This window comes from Sphaerodactylus townsendi, linkage group LG13 (assembly GCF_021028975.2).
Source record: "Sphaerodactylus townsendi isolate TG3544 linkage group LG13, MPM_Stown_v2.3, whole genome shotgun sequence".
NCBI lineage: Eukaryota > Metazoa > Chordata > Lepidosauria > Squamata > Sphaerodactylidae > Sphaerodactylus > Sphaerodactylus townsendi.
Window position 1 is genome coordinate 45,331,860 of NC_059437.1, and position 15,564 is coordinate 45,347,423.

The 15,564-nt window shown below is 42.0% G+C and overlaps 1 protein-coding gene across 4 annotated transcripts in view; it reads right to left on the reverse strand.

Moving 5' to 3' along the window:
* Positions 1-15,103, reverse strand: part of GNB1L (G protein subunit beta 1 like) — a 61,107-nt gene extending 46,004 nt beyond the window's left edge. The window contains exon 1 of one of the 4 annotated variants that reach the window (XM_048514995.1): positions 14,902-15,103. The gene's annotated coding sequence lies outside the window, so the exon portion shown is untranslated. The remainder of the gene's footprint in view (positions 1-14,901) is intronic. The other 3 variants (XM_048514991.1, XM_048514993.1, XM_048514992.1) reach the window with 3 other exon arrangements.
* Between the last annotated feature and the right edge of the window lie 461 nt (positions 15,104-15,564).

The window sequence follows — 15,564 nt, forward strand, 5'->3', positions numbered from 1 at the left end:
GAATCAAAGACTTATTTCATAGCTTCGTCCCAAATCCTGTATATTGTTAGAGTCCCTTTCGCCCTTTGAAGGCTTAGTGAATGATTGAAGCTTCTACTTTCTGAGAAACAGATAACACAAGTCTAGTAATCTGACTCTAAGCCACTGGATAAAGGCAGTTTGTTTCCTCTTAGCCCATCTGTCAACACCTCTTCAGTAATTAGTCCTAATTATTACAAAGGGCTAGCCTCTCGTTCACATTATTAAATCAGAAATAGTATCATAGCCAGGTATCTTTCAACGCCCACCAGACCGGTGACCTTCAATTTCATTGAATCTTCTATCAGTATCCGCCTTTGGAAGAACCTAGGCAGTAATTTTAGCATCAGCTTCAAAAGATGCAGATCCCACAGTGGAATTCCAGGGATGCATTCATGTACACACCCCCATCGTATGACAGGAGGGGAAAAAACCCAACACAATTGACCTTTGCATTGTTCTGTGCACCAGAAAATACTCATCTTTGTTTTGTGTAACAGAACTTTTTATGGGTTTCAGATCTTGCTTTGGAAAAGATGTCAGAATGGGAAACTATGGCTGAAAACGACTGAAGGTCAGCAACCTTTCAGCTCTTGAGGCTGTGTTCACATGACCAGAGTCCCACACACACACACACCCATTTCATGTGAGACTTTCTGGACAACTGATTTTCCCTGCTGCACTCAATAAAAAATAAACAGGCTTTGTAGTCCATACTTTCACCATCTCACATAAAATAGACATTCATACCCTGAAAGAGACAATCAGATAATTGATTAGAAGCTGGTACTGAAGATGCTAAAGAAATTTTTATTTCATGGTGGAGAGGATGTTTTGATATTGTTGGATGATATCTGAAGAACCTGAGTCTACCATCAAGAATTTGCCTATGCTGGGTTTTTGCAAAATCTTTAGTGCAGCAGTCACAATTCAGCAGAGTTGGGCAAGTTTCAGATTCAGCTGTGCTGGATCATGGTGGTTTTACTACCAATGAAGCAAATTGCAACTTGCATCTGTCATTGGTAAAAACAACTACTAGTATATTACAAACAGATTTATTCTTCAAAAACAATAATACAGTCTAAACATTAATACGGTCTAATAACCACCCATGATTTTATGAAGGTTGATGACCCCAAACCAGTATGCGAATGAGCTTAAAAGAAACCTCAGCTTCATATATTTCAGCCAATCATCCTTTGCAACTATATTCAAATCACGATTACAAACCTCAGTTTGTTCCTGTTCGGCAATCCACAGTTTGCCAATTTGGATGCAATAACAAAAGATAGTTTTCAGTAAAGCAGCAAGTAATTAATTTGTTTGTGGCGTGCAAGGGAAAGATGGGACATACAAGGGCAAGGCTTCTTTTAGGATCATTTACATGCCCCCCAGTCATGGTTTACCACTATGCTTGAACCACAGAACAGTACAAAAAGTACAAAAGGATCTGTACCCATACAAAAATGGAACCACACAAGATAAAATTGTACACATTTGGTAGGAACAGTCTTTAATAAATTAAAATTCTGTTTATTTTTCAATATTCTCTTATCATTAAAAATACCAAATAAAAACAGCATTCTGGCAAGAGCTCATGAACGTGCACATTCTTCAAGTCGAGTGTTTATGACAGCACTTTAGGCCAAGTAAATTAGATCTGCTGATACATTCTTCATGGGTGAGGTTAGCGAAGTTTTTTGTCATATAAATTTATGTTTTGCAAAATGTTCTAACCTTTTTCCTGGATTATATGGCTCATACATTCAAATGTTAATTCTGAGACCCTGTCCATGAGGCATGTCAAAATGACAAATGAAAGAACTACATTATTAAAAAAAAATGAGAGATGAAAAATACAATAAGATGACTGGTTTTTATAAAGAAGACAGCCACCTAAAACTACTAAGGCAAATAATAGTTGTTTTAACATGACCAGGATTATACATAAACATGGATACAGAAGGCCTGACGGTCATATTTTTAAAGATACAGGTCTGAACCTTTCAGAAAACAGTATAGGGAAGCCAGACTCTTTTATTCTCATTTTGCTTATTGGTACACGTTTATGATTTGGCAAAGCAGCTCCTTTTGCATAAATTGGATATTTCAAACATTAAACGCATAGTTTATAGTTAATTGCCTTCATCGAAGCCACCGTTGTAAAAATCTTTATGAAAACTTGGCTGGTTTTCATGGGCTAAACTTGTAGGTATTTTGCTGGTTCGGCTACATTTGTAATACCCCCGAGGGCCTTGGTATGGAATGTTGTCTGTATGATCTTATTACAAATCTCTCTAAGTAGTGCTGAGGACCTATTTAGACTCGGGCCTTCGCCATTCGTCCTCTGTGCATTCAGGGTTTTTGAATTACTTATGGCCTTTGGCTCAAAAACTAAACATCTCCCATAACTTGGAAAAACATGGTATCCTGAGTAGTTCAGTGCAACGTCAAGCTTATGATTTGCAAAACCGTTCAAGGCTATCTAACGCAGTCCACAGCGATCACCTTTCTCGACTAAATGGAAGGTGGTTGTGAAAACTGCTACAAGGGGCAGGGCATGGGGGGGGGGGACAGAGAGTGCCAGGCAACAAAAACAGGAGCAAGATTGGACACATAGCATATTGAAATGATAATGAAGTCTTTATCAGCACACCACATTCTTTGCCAAATATTCATTAGGAGCTCAGATCGAGCCTTTAGAGCAGGGGTCTTCAAACTATGGCCCTCCAGATGTTCGTGGACTACAATTCCCATCAGTCTCTGGGCCAAATGGTAGGGCTCATGGGAATTGTAGTCTATGAACATCTGGAGGGCCATAGTTTGAAGACCCCTGCTTTAGAGACAGAGGAATAGGTGGGCAAGTACCTGAACACAAATGAAGTTGCTTTATGCTGAATTAGACCACTCTGATCATTACCATCTATGCAGATTGGCAGCAACTCACCAGGATCTTAGATAGAAGTCCTTCACTTCACCGACTCCCTTTTCCTTTTAACTGCAGATGCTAGGGACTGAACCTGCAACCTTCTGAATACAAGGCAGAGACTCTTCCAATAAGCCACAGCCCCTGCACAGAAATGCTCTGCTCTGGAAGCTCAGCATTAGACCTTGCCACTATCTCCAAGATATACACTCCAGCTGTGCTTATCTGCAACAGGTCCTGTTTTTCAGATTCTGACCCTAGTAAATTGCAGTCTCTCTTTTTTTGGGGGGGGGGGACATCTTATGAAAACATTAATAGTGCCACTTTCTAGAGTGGCCTGCTGTGCCCACCCTCTAGTCACAAGCAATTAAAATGGGGGTACTGGTGGTTGTGGGTGAGAGGAACACATTTTGCCTCCAGTGCACAGACATCTACATGAACACTAAAGGGATCATGTAGCATGCAGATGCTATGGTCTTTTTTTGCATCGATGTGCATCTATTCCACAGAAATAATGCTTTCCTAATTTGTCTTTAACCCAGGGACTGAACCTGGGTTGTCTTTAACCCAGGGACTGAACCAATTGGTCATGCTGGCAGGGGCTGATGGGAATTGTAGTCCATAACATCTGGAGGGCCAAAGGTTCGCCACCACAGGAGTAGAGCCTTCAGCAACGTGCATTGAAGGAGGTGAGTCTTGACCATGGATTAGAAACGTGACCCTATATTCATCTGTGAAACACTGAAGAAAAACGCCTCTCCCTGCTCCCATTTATTTATCAAGGTATTTGCAAAGCACTGGATGACATTTTTGCAAATGCAGCTAAAGCAGAAATCCCAGCCTTTAGAAACACGCACAACAAATAAAATCAAACAAAACCTTTAAAACAAAATAAGCAGCAGAGCAGCGTACATCAGCCGACAGTGTTTCTCAGAATGAAATACCATGTAGAGCAACTCCAATCTAAATTCACTGAAATGAGCAGATTTAGATTCCAGTAAACTTTGCATAGGATCACACTGCTAGACACTTCCAGGGGCCTTTCTCCAGTCTAGCAGCTAATGGAGGAAAGTGGGAGGGAATTCTCCAGCTCTGGTACCACTAAGAAATTCTCTGACTTTAGTACAACTAAGAAAACATCTCCTTGCCCCTTATGAAGGTATTTTTCTCCATTGCACAAAGTTTCCTTAATGAACACATGAAATTCTGACCCGGCTATGTAACCCCAACATCCTCCAGTCAGCACCTGGAGAAGTTATCAACATTAAATCTCCCCACAACAGCGTCATAACTGGGGAAGAAAGGACACCAATAACCAGACTTGTAGAAAGAATAAGAGTTTGGATTTATGCCCTGCCTTTCTCTCCTGCAAGGAGTCTCAAAGTGGCTTACAAAGTCCTTCCCTTCCTCTCCCCACAACAGTCACCTTGTGAGGTAGGTGGGCCTGAGAGAGTTCAAAGAGTACTGTGACTAGCCCAAGGTCACCCAACAGGCTTCATGCGTAGGAGTGGGAGAATATATCCAGTTCACCGGATAGGAGTCCGCTGCTCACGTGGAGGAGTGGGAAATCAAACTCGGTTCTCCCGATTATTATCCACTGCTCTTAACTGCTACACCACATTGGCTCTCACCAGATCATTAAATAATATGGTGCAATAACATGCCAAGCAACTGGCAGCTTCAGATGTAAACATCTGATACCCACAACTGGAAGGTGGAATGACAGGAAGCATTATTAAATAACAACTAGGTAAACTTCCCTCCCGCTTTTTCCATCCACAACCTTTGGGGTGCCTGGCATGCAGTGCCAAGATGGGAAGCCCATTCCTGCATGGCCTGAGTTACCCACAAGACCAAGATACCTTGCCTGGTCTTCCCTTCCCCAGCATCTGTCATGCAGATAGCTTGCTTCTGCCCCCATAAAGAGATTAACAGGTAAACAATGATTGCAGCCAGGAAAGAGCTGCTCCCATCTTCAGCCCTGGAGAGGGTGCTCCAGAGAAACAATAGCCACACTAAGGAGAATGTTTCAAGGTGTTCCCCACAGCACAAAAACTAACTTGATTCCTTCCTCTAACTAATTCTCACTGATCACCTTAGTATTCATGTAGTTTTGTCCCAAAGCTGAAATTCCATCAGCTTCACCCTAAAATGTAATTAGCCCCAAGTATCTCTGGTGCTCAAATGATTCAGCCCAAGCACCCAACACTCAACGCTAAGTACCCAATACTTAAACCCTAGCACCCTCCTTTGTCTCCCCTCCAGAGAACAGGAAATCTCCTTTGTCCTGGGAGATTAAGCTCTCTTAGCATGGCTAGAAGATCCAATCTCTCCTATAAAACAGGCCCTCGCCCAACACTCAGTGTTCAGTGTGTCTCGACTTCTGGTCTGGACTGCTGGTCAGTGTGTCTGGACTGCTGGTCTGCCCAGTGCTTCTGAGCCTGCCATTGGGTTCAGTTGTTCTTCCTACTCTGCTTCCTTGGAGCCTAGTGCAGGTCACTGGACTCTGCTTCACAAACCCAAAGTCACCTCAGGATCTGGGAAAGGGCAGCCTAGAAATCGAATGAATGAATGAATGGAATGAAGTATTACCGCTAAGAATTCCCCCAATTCCTCTGCTATTCCCAACCTATTCCCTCAACACTGCTTTTATCCTTGGACTGTGTATGTGTTCTGCTGCTTTGATTATTGTGTCCTTGTGTACCCCTATCATCCCGTAATAAAACTGGTAAACTTTATTTTGCTCCTGTGGATTTCTTGCAAAAGCTGACCTTCATATATATAGGCAACAAAGATTTCGAGCTTGCCCAACTTTTTGCTAAAGCCATGAGTCTGCTCTCACTGATTCCCCCATTCTAGAAGGGACAAAAGCCCACCATTTCAGGTAAGAATACCATTGGGAGAAAGAAAGACTATACAACAGCAATAGCAACCATATGTACGCATGATCCAAGACCCAAGCCTCCCACTGTCTTTCTCCTGCAGCAATTAGCACTTCCTAGGCTTAAAGTCGGGAGAGAAGCTTGCAGTCATGATTCCAATGCTGCCTTGTAGCTGAACCCATTCATGGGTGCCAAGTCTCCATGCCTAGTCGTTTGTCCCTAAAGGGAGAATCTTAATTAACTTATCAACTTATTTTAATAACTGCTAATTACAGTGGATTTAAAGAGGTGATGTAACATGAAGGGAAAAAAAACTTTTTCACCCATATCCACCCATCTAATAAATCTCTGACTTTTATAGAGATCAAGCAAACAAACATTGGTTTGTACAAGTCTAGCCATTCCATCCCATAACCTCATTAAGCCTCTACTGATTTTTTAAAAAAATCAGTTACTGGGAAGTATGTAATAGCAAGCTTAGCACCAGAGGGTATATTTCCCAGGTAGAAACATAGTCATCCTTATGAATAAACCAAGTTATTACCCATGTGAGCAAAGTTTCCGATAGCTTTGTTTTGGGGATGGAGTAGTCCCAAGGACGTACGCTCGCAAATGGAAAAAAACGTGCTATAAAAAGCCATCCTTACATAAATGGAAAAGGAAACAACCGACTCCTCTAATTGTTACATTGAAAAATAGGGGCTTCTCCAATTCCAGCTAAACACACACACAAAAGACACAAAAGAAAAACATGGCTTGTCTTCAGATTTCCACTTTTTCACAATGGCTCCCACGGCATTTACAGTTTTAGAGTTAAAATGCATGAATCATCACGCTCCAATCTGAGAGCTGTCAGAAACAAAGAGCAAAGGGAGAAAGAAACAATTAGATGGACAAATGTAAGCTCTCTGAGATAACGTGCATGTTCCTCAACTTCACTAGTTTGTGGAGCAGGCTTTATAGATAAGACTTAGTTACCCTTCATTAGCGACAAACTATGAGGTTTATCTGCTGTTTAGCACTTTAGCCGCAGAACGACTCAGCCTGTGGATAAACAGCCAAGCCCTGACACACTACCTCAATTAAAGAACAATTAATTCCTCCTCCATCCATCATGGAAGAATATAAAAAATTGACTGATATCTTCTGGGGGTTAAGATTTCAAAATCATGATACGTTTCCATTGTGAGTATTGTTTTCATGGTGTTATACTGTTCCCAAGGTGGGGAAACTTAATTCAAGAAAGAGCTGAATGACTCGGAAAATGTATCCAAGATTTGCTGTTGTTCAGAGGACTTCCAATGTCGAATATTTCAATTCAATTCAATTCAACCTGTCGAATATTTGTTGTACACAGGCTCTGTAGTACAAATAAAAAATAAAATGCTTTGAGCATTTTAAGGCCGTCAGTGAGAAACAAGGCATTGGTTGAGCTCTTAGGAGGGAAATAAATGTGTCCACAATCAGTATTTGCTGAGTTATGGATATATACGATGGCTGAGTTCATCTTATGAGTTCTTCACCAGTCATGCCATCCATAGGGCTTTTAATTATCTGGCAATGGGCATTTTCAGTCATGGTACCCAATCCCGGGAAGGGTTCACCAGAGAACGTGAGGAGGGCCAGCCAGAGGTGTAGGGAGGCAAAATGGTGCCCGGCCCAGCCTGGTCTCCTGGGAAGCATGGTTTCCTGGGAAGTGTAGTTCCCATCAGATTGCAGGAGAGAGGAATTTCCTGGTGGGAAGAGAGAGGAGTTAAGGGGCAGGAGGGAGGAACTAAGTTAAGTGGGGGGGCGCAAGGCAGATTCCCCCCACGTGCCCGGGACATGGCGGGGGGCCCCCACCCCCTTATAGTTCCACCACTGGGGCCAGCACAGTGTAGTGGTTAAGAGCAAGTGGATTCTAATCTGGAGAACCCGGTTTGATTCCCCACTCCTCCACATGAGCACTCCTCCACATTTCACCTACCTGGTGAAATGGTTTTGGATCCTGTTGAGCCTCCCCACAGGTAAATAACATTTTTAAAAGGATGAGTCATTCAACTGGCCACATGTGGAAGTGGATAGGGTTGCAGGGCTCAAAATGAAAAAGAAGCAACTACCCCAGGAAAATCCATTAATGTAAGAAGTGAAAAAACTGATCACTCTAACAAGACATTGAAAGAAATTAGGAAATGTTTGGGAGTAACGAGGAGAGTTAGGGATGAGGTTGTGTGAACCAAATGGGTGGATCTAACCCCATATTCTTGGCACAAGCACCTCTATGTTATGGAATATGCATCTACTAAATGAAGCCACTGCTGGTACCTCCTCATCTAAAAGACACACGGAGCTAGCTACATCTTTGTCAGTCAGTAGTGACGCAAAGAAAAATATTGTTGGGCTAAGTAAAATAATGAAAGCCTAATCTGGCTTTTGGACGGGTATCTCCCATGTTAGCTCAAGTGTATTTCAATTTCTGGGAAGATTAAATAAAGGGAGTTTCTCCACCCTTTCTCATGCGGACCATAAAACAGATTTATTACACAAGGTTCTGGTCTGTGTTTTTGTTGCTGGGCAGGGTGATGGTGGGGGACAAAGATTAAGGAAAACTGTGGACCGAGCTCATTTACAACCAGGATTTTCTTTCTAATGAATTCAGAGCTAAAGTTTGGCCTTCTACTTTAACCTCTGGTCATTCTTTCTGTCTTCAGTAATGTCAAACAGACTACCACACCAGGGAATATACAACCTCTGCAGCTATCTGGTGCTGTCTGGAGAGTTTTCCCTAATTTTTTGAAGCGACATCTTTCTCTTAATGTTCAAAAGGAGATATACTGGGGGAGATCAGTCCTTTCTGTAAATTATGTCCTTTAAACTCAGATGCACACAATCCTTCGTTTGATTATTAATATTAAAGAGTGGCTGAAACACGACCTTTTCTACATCTAAATAAGGACAACCAGACCCAAGTGAGGTTCACTACAGTGGTCAGAGTGCTGGATTAAGATAGGGAGACACAAGATCAAATCTCTACTTCGGCATGAAGTTCACACTGGGTTGTCACAGGATGGTCTTTGCCTCCCAAGCTAACCTACATCACAGGGTTGTTGTAAGGGTAAAATTCTTGGAGGAAGAACAAGATAGAACTGTAAATAACAACAACAACAACAACTACTACTACTACTACTACTACTATTACTATTACTACTACTACTACTACTACTACTACTACTACTATTATTATTATTATTAAAAATCCTAGAGCACAGCACAGGTCTATGAAACAAGTACTGGGGATTTAGGTCAAAAATTGTGCCTCAAATTAAGGAACAAACTCTGTGTTTCTTCTTAAAGAAGAATGTGATTGGACTACACGAAGTGGAACAATGTAAACTTTATAGGAGTCCATTTACTTATTTATGTGACCAACTCATAAAACAGGCAAATTCTTATACATTTCCATGCTACATTGTATTTTGCTATCTAAAATACTTGTATCTCACCCTTCTAGGGTGAGATAAAAGGCAGCCAATGGAGAAATATAAAATTTCCAGAAATTTTAAAAGTTTAGAAAAAAACAGCTTTTTCCCCAGGAAATAACAGAAAGTTGGAAACAAACTGAAATATATTTCATGCTAACAGGCCTAAACTTATTTTACACTTCAAGAACATAAAATCCATCATTTGTAACTTAATTAGCATACAAATTAGATTTTCAGCATATGCAACTGAAAATATAAATTCCTCAGTTTTCTACAAAAAAATTCCAAATATACTATGTGTGAGACAGCTACAAACTGTGGTAGGCTCATCATATGTATCCTATTGTAGGCCATGGTATGAGAGTTTTTTTTTCACTGCTCCCCCAAATTTCCCCATTGGAAAATCTGAACAAAGTCCTTGGAGGGAAGTTTTTTCAATTCCTCCCCTGATGCTAAGGCATTCTCATCATTACAGCAAAGGTAAATGAATGGCATGCCACCTGGCTACACAACCATGGGGCAAAGGCAAAAAATCACCAGATCCAACCGAACAGCAACCACAGACTCTCAGAATACTTGTCATTAAATGTTCTTTCAAACAAAGAAGTTTTAACTAGGTGTCAAAATCCAGAGAATGAACCAAGATAATTCATCTAGACAGGCTATTCCACAGCTTAGGCACCACCACCGAGAAGACTCTGTGCCAGAAGGAGGAGGAGGAGTTTGGCTTTATAAGGAGACTCAAGGTGGCTTACAAGCTCCTTTCCCCTCCTCTCCCCACAACAGACACCTTGTGAGGGAGGTGTGGCTGAGAGAGTTCCAAAGAACTACGACTAGCCCAAGGTCACCCAGCAGGAATGTAGGAGTGCGGAAACACATCTGGTTCACCAGATAAGCCTCTGCCACTCAGGTGGAGGAGTGGGGAATCAAATCCAGTTCTCCAGTTTAGAATCTACCTGCTCTTAACCACTGCATCACACGGGTTCTCACCACCTGCCAGATCTAAAGTCAGGGATTCTTGAGTTTTGGAATGATGGCTTCAGCAAATATCCAGGCTCATATGGGAGAAGATCAGTTTATCAGACAACCCTGAGGAGCATGGCTGGAAAAGCCAAGAGTGGCTAGGAACTGACCTTTAACCAGACATAAAAGAGAGATAGTAGAACCGCATATGATACTCTTCTAAGCTCTTTGGAGGAAAGACAGGGTCAAAATGTATCAGACGGACAGAAATGGTGATGACCAAGTGGGAGTCTGACAGGAGGTCAGAGAGAAGATACAGTTCTCGGTTCAAATCCCTGTGAATCCTACTGAGTTACTGGGTCAGTCACTTTCTCTCACTCTAAAGAATCTCCCAGTTTGTTGTGAAATAAAATGGAGGAAAGAGAAATCTACATGGTGCTCTCAGCTTACTGGACGAAGGATAGGACAAAAATACAATAGAGATAATTAACCCCAGTCCAGTTGATGATGACCTCAACCTACCAAACATTCTAGTTCATTCCCAAGCCACCTCTGCCAGTTTATTACTAACAAGAAAGTGTATAAAAATACAGCTGCTGACGGCGGCTTCAGAATGTATATCGACAGCCTTCAGGGAACCCATATCTGGGTCAGATTTTTATTTTTCTCCTACAAAGTTTGCCCTCAAGTCCCAGCTACAGAAAACAACCAAATAGCATTTTGAAAGATTAATTTTACTCTGACTTTTTTGGAGATGACTTTAACTGCTCCACAGAGGCTAATAATTTTGACATAGCTCACAAGTTACAATGGGTTTTGAGCCTGAATTAATATGAAGCACTTCGTTTGCACTGCCAAATGCATTTTTGTACATCAAAATTTAATATTAAAGAAGCTGTAAATCTATACATCTGGGTCTGCTGGATCAAAGTAAGTTTTCCTCCCTTTTGGACCTCTCCCCAATATATTAAATTTGAGTCAGATTCTAAGTTTATGCAAATTTCCACTTGATGGAATAATAATTCAAGAAGTGGTAAAGTTCAAATGTTCACTGTTTCAGCACTAAAGACTAAAGTTTCCTTTAATGTGAACAAAACAAATACATCTTGGTAAAAGGGATCCCGAGACTCAGTTTTGTTGACTCCACAAAAGCCAACTCGTTACAGCTGAATGGTTCACGATTTTTATGATGCCAGTGGAACAAATCTGTGTGCTTTTATGGATATGCTTATGGAAAATCTGGACCCCAAGAGAGGGAAATATGGAAAATGCATGAGAATACACAGTCCAACATCATCTGTAATTCCTGGTTTGTTCAAAAACAATGAAAAAGTACAACTGTGTGTATGCACACAGGACCAGTCGTGGACCCTGCTTCTTAGAATCATAGAGTTGGAAGAGACCCCAAGGGCCATCAAGTCCACCCCCTGCAATGCAGGAACACACAATCAGATCACTCCCAACATATGTTCATCCAGCCTCTCTTTAAAAACCTCCAAAGAAGGAGACTCCACCCCACTCCGAGGTAGTGCATTCCACTGTCAAATAGCCCTTACTGTCAGGAAGTTTTTCCTGATGTTTAGGTGGAATCTCTTTTCCTTCACCTTGAACCCATTACTCCTGGTCCTAGTCTCTGGAGCAGCAGAAAACAAGCTTGCTCCCTCACCAACATGACATCCCTTCAAATATCTAAACATGGCCACCATGTCACCTCTTAACCTTCTCTTCACCAAACTAAACATCCCCAGTTCCCTAAGTCTCTCCTCGTAGGGTATGGATTCCAGACCTTTTACCATCTTGACTGTACGTCCATGAATGCGGTATATGCAGACATGCTTAAGTTCCCCACCCCACCCCATGCTCATTTACCCACTCCTTATATACTATCTGAACAGGGCTCATGTTTAGTGGCTAAAATAAGCCATGTGATTTTTGACAGCTTTTAAAACTGAGAGAAAGAGAGCAACAGCTAAAAAAATAAGATGCACCCTGAATGAGCTTAAATACCAACAGATCAATTGACTCAAACAGAAGAGCTTCAAATCCTAGGCAATTTGGAATTTAAACACACTGCAGTTCCAGGAAGCCAGTAATGGTACGATGTCTCTAATCAAAATGCTTTGAAATAACCATTCACCAGCCACAACTAGCAGATCATGTCCAGGCAGCCAAAAAGGGAATTTTTAGGGGGGGAAATAGTACTTTTTAAAGAGTTGCCTGTTTGTTTTTTGTTGTCACCCCCCTGCTCCATTTTAAACCACAAATAATTAAAATAATATATGCAAACGGTCATGGCTAGCTTAAAAAAACCCTGTTGGTTAGTAACTTTTGTGGATTTATTTGTAAGGCTTTTTGATAGGTATATAACTAGTTTTATTGTGTATTAGTCATACCCTATACAGGTGAGCAAGTTCCACACTGTAAATAAAAACCAACAACAATGCAAAAACAAAGTCATTATTAACAAAACTTCAACAGAAAAGGAATGAATATGGCACATTTCCAACATATAGTTGGAAATACAGAGATGCTTCTGCAGTATAGAGATGCTACATAGAGATGCTTCTGCAGTACTGAACTGCACAACGATTTGATTACCGAACTAATATTTCATTGTACAGTTTTATAACTTTGTTACTGATCCAAATGGCCCCATCCTCTTATAAGTCTGAAGTATATTTTAAATTTTATTGCAACAATCTGGTGGGCCACTGCAAGTAGCAGAGTGCTGGACTAGATCAGGGGTCTGCAACCTGCAAATCTCCAGATGTTCATGAACTACAATTCCCATCAGCACCTGTCAGGGGATGATGGGAATTGTAGTTCATGAACATCTGGAGAGCCACAGGTTGCAGACCCCTGGACTAGATGGACTCTGGTCTGATCCAGCGGGCTCTTTTTTATGTTCTTAATCTTCTAACATTGGCTATTTTGAGCTATCTGCAACAGTAAGGGCAGATGTTTATGTGGAAATAAATTATAGCTGCAATCCTATGCATGGGAGCGGAGACTTGCAAGTCTTAGCTCTGCATATCTTTCGGCTCTACATGTGACACCAAGGCACAACATTATCCTTGAACTGGTCACATTCACTAATTTTAAATGGGAGGTTGATTTCCTAACACTTCAACGGTCTATGCCTTTGATTCCCTATTTTTACAAGAGAGACAGTAATAATGTGTTTGCCTTTCTTACAAAAGTACCATGGGATCTACAAAATTAAATGTTCTCCCCACAAAACCCCCAATTGTCTACATGATTCCGAGCAGAAACAACAATATTAGGATATATGGCTCCTTATTTGTGATTACTCAGTACCAAAGCTAAAATTACTGAGTCTTCCACATTCCCCTCTAAGTTTTCCAAAAGTACAAATGAAAAACACTATTACTCACATCTCCATATTACTGAAAAGACAAAGCCAGGAGAAGTTCAGGAATCTGTCATTTCCCCCTCCTCCCTCCCCTATTAGTTAAAAGGCCACTGACCTTTTCATTTCCATTCCTGAAAGGATTGCCCTTTTCACTTGCCATATTCCTGTGCTACACCAAACAATACACAGAAATTCAATAGGAAAAGTTTTCATTCAAAAAGCCCTGCTGAATCAGACCACAGGTACATTTACTCCAGCATCCTGTTTCCCACAGCAGTGAACCAGAAGGCTCGGGAAGTCTACTAGCAAGGCATGAAGGAAGAGCCTTTTCCCACTGCTGCTTCTCAAGAAACTGGAATTTAGAGGCACACTGTGTCCAAGCATGGAGACTTCCTTAAAGCACGGAAACTTCCTCATCCCCCCCCCCCCCATTAAATTACTTATCATCTGATTTATTCAGGGAAGAAAAAAAGGTGGGCATTTGACTGCACCAGTCATTCCCAACTTGGGTTACGCATACCCCCAGGGGTATGCACCAGAACATTGGGGGGTACATGAAAAAAATTACACAACGGGTTTGCCAATATGGGGTCCAATTTTAGGCAAATGGGTTGCCAAGGGGTATGTGAGTGAAAAAAGGCTGGGAACCACTGGCCATTTCACACTACAGGTGGGTTAATCATTCTGGAATGCTATATATTAAAACCTCCCAGGAAAAAGAGGATGAGCTCACCTTTCCCCTGCTGAACTAATTTTCTAACTGCATGAATTCTTCCTTTAATGTAAAAGAACATTCACAGTTAGAATCCATTACCTACAGTCTGAACTGTCGCATCCTATTCCACCACCTGATCTTCTGGCATGTGCAAGCCAAGTCTGAGCTGTTGGCCACGACATCCTAATTCCATAATTTCCCTCCAACCACCTCCAAATCATTGCATCCCAATGAAAATACTCAAAAACTTGTTGACTCTCTTTCTGCTATTTTGCTGTACAAGCACAGGAGAGGAGTGATGAGCAAGCGATCTAAAGAGTTCCTCGCTTAATACTGCAATTCTCAATAGATTGGGGAAGGTTTCACCGGTGGAACTCCTTCCTCTTTGGTGCATTTTAAAAGTCTGTTGGCAAAGGGGAGTGCGTGTGAAACAGCAAACAGCCAAAGGGTAGTGGAAGAAAGTCCCCTGACCCCACCAGCATCGTCTCATAGTGACACCAGTCCTTGTCCAGTGATGTTCTACCACAACCCTGCCTCCCCCAAGATACAGCCCGTTATCTCACCGGTGCTGCCTTTGAAGGAGGAAGGGGAGGAGTCAGATCTGTTCTTCCTTCCCCCTCTCCCGGGTTAGAGTCACGTCTATAGCCAAGAGGAGGAAGGAGTGGAATAATCGCTCACTCGGCGATCCACAGGCGAGCAAGAAGAGCGCCGAGCTCTGGAACGAAGGCGGGAGCGCGTTTTGTCACGTGGCAGCGAGATTGACAGCCCAGCTTCTCTTTTCCGCTTGCCTGTGTTTTAACGCGCTTGGAGTGGGTTGAAGCGGCGGCGCATGCGCAGATTGCTGAAGGAGGCTGCCGCTGCAGAAGGATAGATTGTACTGGAGCGAAAGAGGGATTGTTGATTGAAATCGTCAGGAATGCGGGTTTGTGAGCGCGCCTGAATGAACTGGATGCTGGATGGTACAAAGATGCCAGTTTTTGCTGGTATCTGTGTGTAGTCAAACCAGAAGTGCTTTGGGAGATTCATCTTGAGGAAACAGGAAAGGGCATTCAAGCCTTTCACCATCCCTACACATTCTGCACTACATTATTCAAGATTTTCTGTCCCTTGGCTCCATCATAATCCAAAAGGGAGACTGCAATCAAGAATACACTGCCTTGGGAGAGTGGTGGAGTCTCCTTCCTTGGAGGTTTTAAACCTGCTGGGCAGCCATCTGTTGATGGTGT